This window comes from Xenopus laevis, chromosome 9_10L (assembly GCF_017654675.1).
Source record: "Xenopus laevis strain J_2021 chromosome 9_10L, Xenopus_laevis_v10.1, whole genome shotgun sequence".
NCBI lineage: Eukaryota > Metazoa > Chordata > Amphibia > Anura > Pipidae > Xenopus > Xenopus laevis.
This window is the reverse complement of record NC_054387.1, coordinates 78,652,138-78,657,884: the sequence shown is the minus strand read 5'-3', so window position 1 is coordinate 78,657,884 and position 5,747 is coordinate 78,652,138.

Below are 5,747 nucleotides of genomic sequence, written 5' to 3'. Positions count from 1 at the left end.
GCCACCTGGCGGGTATTTTACCAGCTCAGCTGGTAAAATACCAACCAAGGCCAGGGCCAATATTACAAATTTGCCAGCAATTACATTCCCAAAACAATTGTCAAGTACAAAATAGTCCATCTGCCCTCCCCAGCATGCATCTGATCATCCCCCCCTCACCTTTGCTGACCCACCCAGGCCAGTATTATATGTGGAAAAATTTGCCAAGTATTATATGTGGAAAAATTTGCCAAACTTATGCACAAATGAGTTTCTTTGCCCTGCAGCAGACCATGATAGCCCCACACTGAACCCGAATGTGGAATTTTTCAGCCTGAAACTACAGCCCATGCATAACTAGTTATACACCACAGAAACTTTCAAGGCAGCAGTTGATATACAGAAGCCATTACTCTTTTCCTATATGGGTCTGTTTGCCTACTCACATTTTAGGAGGTAGCACACACCTTTCTGTTCTTCCCCCATATGCTGCAGTCCACATAAATATAATGTCAGTGAGCGCTAAACTGAACTGACAAACTACTGAAGCTAACAGCAAATTTTACATTGCTTTTAAAATGGGTAAAAGTAGTAGCAGGTCAGATGCATCAGATACTAACAAAATCATTTTTATTAACCCATTTACAGTTGCAACTCAATTAACTTTGAGTTAACTTTTAGTATGATGTAGAGAGTTATATTCTCAGACAATTTGCAGTTGGTTTTAATTTTTTTATCATTTGTTGTTTTTGAGTTATTTAGCTCTTTATTCAGAAGCTTTCCAGTCCCAGCAATTTTAGCAGTCTTGTTGCTAGGATCCACATTACCCTAGCAAACATGCATTATTTGAATAAGAGACTGGAATATCAATAGGAGCGGCCTGAATAGAAAGATGAGTAACAAAAAGTAGCAATAACAATACATGTGTAGTCTTACAGAGCATTTGTTTTTTAGATGGGGTCAGCGACTCCCATTTGAAAGCTGGAAAAAGTCAGGAAAATAAGGCAGATTATTCATAAAACTACAAAAAATAAATAATGAAAATCAATTGAAAAGTTGCTTAGAGTTGACCATTCTATAACATAAGTTAACAAAAAGGTGAACCACCCCTTTTACAGACTCAACATGATTCTAACAAAAAGTTATGGTTTATTTGTAAGATTCCTATTAGCGCTTTATTAATTTGTTGGTTTAAAATTGCCAGTCCAATTAGAATAGTTATACATGATATAATTGTTTATGATTTGTTCCCCAGTATGAGTCAGTCTGTGTATTAAATGTTAACTGTTTTCCCTCAGTTTATTATTCATATTTGTATTTTCTCAGCCTAACAATGTTATGCCTTGCATAACCAAAGTAGGCTTTATCACTAGGGAATATATAGGTTGAGGAGGCATCAGTCAGTCTTTTATTTCCTGCCAATTAAGGCAATGTATGCATTAAAGTTTTTTTGCTGGTTTATTAGCTGTTTGGTGAAAAGTATGTGCTTATCTGACTCATATTATAAAGACAACCAGCACTGGCCACAGTAGTTGGAACCCTGTGTATAAACTGTATGCCATTGTAAGTGCAAGTGCTGTGGAACTTTCAGGACTTAGTGATTATGTATCATTGTGAGTCGGTCACAAACTCAGATGACAGCAGCCCAGAGCATGTGCGGAAAATCAGCCTTTAAAGATCCACTGGGGCCATTGTCAGTGGCATAGATCTTCGCTGCTAAGTGGCTGTAGTGGCCTTGGACTAGTAAAGACACCCAACACATATAATGCGTAGCATTTCTAACATATTTTTTTGGTAAGCCTTAATTCATCTATAATTCATGGCCACACTGTGCTGATTCTCAGCCTGCAATTAAACGCTCGAATCAGAGCTGATCTTGGAGCTAAACTGCATGAGCATACATTTCAGTGTTGAAACCCACTCCATGATTTTTGGTGCAGACACAGAGGAGCACTGATTATAACGTAGGGGCTGATTATCGGCCTACATTTATACACAGGCTGAGAATCAGCCCAGTGTGGCCTTAAGATATAGTGAATATAGTTAAAGAGAAAAGTGTCCCTTTCTAATGCTGCTGCTGGGGAGTTTTTTATGCTGCCTATCTCTAGGAAGGTTCAGGTTCATTCCTCCCTGTGTGTAGAATATAAAACCATGTAGTGATGTGTTTGTTGAATAAAATGTAAATGCCGTAGCCTAGTAAGATAAGAAAGTTTCTAGTCAAGTCATAAGCACAGGGCAAGTCAACATCTTATTTAACTTGTCTGCTGGATTATTCACTCATCATTGAATAGGAGACTGTTGTAATGATAAAACTGATCTAGTAAAACTGCTACTGATATACATGTATGTAAACATTATAAGGGGTCAAATTGCTAAAGCAATTAGATCCTCCTTACAGGCAGTGCAATTAATAAACCAAGAAAACAATTGCCTAAAAGATACAACACAATCTCTGGTGTAACAAAGGTAATTGTAGCATTTACTGGTTATGTCACATTGATATATTGCTGTGTATCACAGGTCACAGTTCTTTACCCATATATTATCAAATTTAAAGGAGCAATATTTGATTCTGCCTAGTCCTTAAACAACTGAAGACACAAGTGAAAATTGATTTTTTTTTAATGAAAAGATTTCTGAAAATGAAGCAGATGTTTCAGTTAGCAATGGGTCAAGTAGCCAGAATGACAAGGTTAGATGTCACTGCAAGGACCTATTGATACCATTCATTACCAAAAGTGTGTGCTAGAATGATCACAGGCTTAAGCAATATCATCACAGTTCCATACTATCAAGCTGCATCTCTTATGCATCCATGGCTCTTATACACATGCATGTGAGATGAAGCTTAAAGTGCACCTAAAAACATTATTTTTTATTTATTCTAGGTGGTTGTAGCCGCAAACATTTACATCTACATTTTAGCGCAGTTGTGTTTCATTGCAGGTTTATTTTTATGCATTTAATTTGGGTTCATAAAAGATGACAATTGATAATAAACATAATATCTTTGTTTTGATGTATTCAGCATGCACTTGTATAGCTGCATACAAAATACATAAATGGAGAACTGCTGTATGAATAACAGGAGATATATGAAAGGTACTAAATTGCTATATTATGAGAGGAGATGGATATTTTATTTAACAAGTGCCAACACCTGGCAATTAAATCACACCCTCCACAAGTTCATATTTGACATCTATAACCATAACTAGCTCAACATGTTACCCAGGATGCCTTCAAATATTTGACATTAACCTTCAATAAATACAGAGATCAGCTTCAAGATCTGTCAGCCCTATTTAGAAATGTTTTTTTGTTTTTTACTCAAACAGCCTTAGTTGAAGTTAGTCAGTAGGTGAAAACTGTCCCTTTATGTAAAAGATCATGACGGTGGTATCCAACATTTTAGTTAATAGGTCAATTATCCCAATATACAAAGGACAAGCCACATAAAAATGAGCTCACCCTAAGTAGTTTGAAGACCCCACAGACAGTCTATTGGTCATAAATGCACAGACACAAGCCATGCCAGAGTGCAAAACTTGGACAGATGTGGAGAATAATGAAGAGTGGGAAAGGAGATATTTCCATTTAAGATGAAAACATTTTGCAATAAAAATAAGTTTTAAAATACGTGACTTTCAAGTGCACTCCCAATTAAAACCAAAGCCTGACAAGAGATTTGCAGCCAAAAGGGTGTTTTCCTAAAATCTTTCACATTGATGTATGACAGACGTCTGGATACATGGTTCTTGCAAACACTTTTAAACAGGATATGTATTTGTAAAACACGTACAATACCCATCGCACTCCTTAGTTTTCCAACCCAACTTAAGCAAAATACAATTCAGCCAGCACTCACCAGGAACTCAAATCTCCCATTTAGTAGTTAGGTGCACGTCATTCGGTGTCCACTCCAACCGACTCTGAAAATCCACAAACACTGTAGCAGACAGCACCAACAGGAATATCTGCTTAAAAAGCCTTTATTTTGCTTTTCTTAGGCTTAATGATCAGGACAGTTACAACATATCAAGCCAAACAATGGCCCTTTATCAAGCCAACTAAAGCACAAATGCAAGAGTATCCTCCAAAGCAAATCCCGCCTTCCACAGCTACTGCAGGCATCTTGCTATCGAATCTCTTGACCAAGTATTATGGAAAGACCAATGTTTCAGTTAATGGTATCCAAGCATTCAATAAGACTCACTCATGAGCCGACATTTGCCTTATGGGCTCGTACTGATGAGCATTTTCTTACCTGTGTTCTCCTGCAGTCGGTTTTACCACAGGGGAGTGCAGGACGAAATGCAATCTATGATTTTTATAGGCCTGTACTCACACGGTCACATGTAAGCATTGAATGCAAGTGGAATGTTATATGTTGCGTTCCACCTGCATTGGATGCTTACATGTATCCCTAGAGCACACAATTGTCCAGCTACTATTTACTTTAGAAGCAGCAGCAGAAATTGGGCTGTCATCTGCATGCACCAGTTACTAGTCCTTTAATCAATACAGCAGTAAGTCACAACTGAAAGTTCAGGCAAATAAACCATTAAAATTTCACACCGAAAATAAAATTCAGTTTTTAGATAGACACCAGAAATCAAACCTATTTTGCATCATAATATTGTCTTTGCATGCAAGTAATTGCCCAGTGCTTTTACACTACCTATCTGATACCTTATGTATCTCTTAGAGGGAGCTGCCATATTAGATGAGAAGGGACATTCACGTTCTCAAAACAGTCAAGCTTAGAACTTAACTTAAGTAACAATTGCTTTCAAAAAGCAGACCTATCTGTGAAAAACAACCAACCTGACCTACAGGTAACTTAATGTACATTAATATTTTGAACAATAGTTTTTGTGTCCGTTTCACTTTAAATTAAAAGTTTCCCTTTAAAATGGTTATTTTCACTGGATTGTAGTTTTCAGATCCAATCAAGATTATAGGAGAAGTCTAAATCAGTGAATTACAATCTGTGATTGTACCCGCGTACCCCGACACCCCAGGCCGGTGCTCCTGTTATCAGAAAACTGCACCAGCCTGGAGTACATCTGTGCGAGCACTTCAGTGGGATCTCTTCTTTTGCTTCATCCCTTTCTTTGTTTTTGTTCAAAACCCCAGTTGGACAGATGCGCAGTGAATGTAAAAAAAAGCTCCTTTTTTGTTAAAGTTAAAAATTTTCACTCGACTACACCTGTACGCCCATGCAAAGAAAATAAATAAAAAGCAGTTAGCATTTTTCTGCTAACAGACGCACTGGCCCAGGTTATCAGATAAGGGATTACAATCACTGAGAGACACCCCCAGTGATTTAGACTTTTTTTCCTGTAAGTGCAAGACACCAGACCCCAGCTAAATGGAGTTTCATACTTAAAGATCATTAAGCATTTTGATCTTAGCTGCTTGTACAGGTAGCCAAACAGCCCATGTCATTATCAAAAGGTGATGAAGCACTCAAATGAAGTGAAATGAATTTTTGCAGCACTTAAATATGATATTTAGGGGCCTATCAAAGGGTAAAGTCTCATTTGATAAATATGTCCCTAGAAATCCTATAAGTAAACGGGTAACTGTGAACCTATGATGAACTGTGGTGAGCTATTTTTATTCAATATATATACCTTTTGGCATATGCTTGGGGCAGGAAAGGCAAAAAAAAAAAAAGAATCAGGAAGGAAATAATCAAGTATGTTTTTTTTAGTTGCATGTATCAGGAATTCAAAAACAGAGTGCCATACATTTAGTATAAA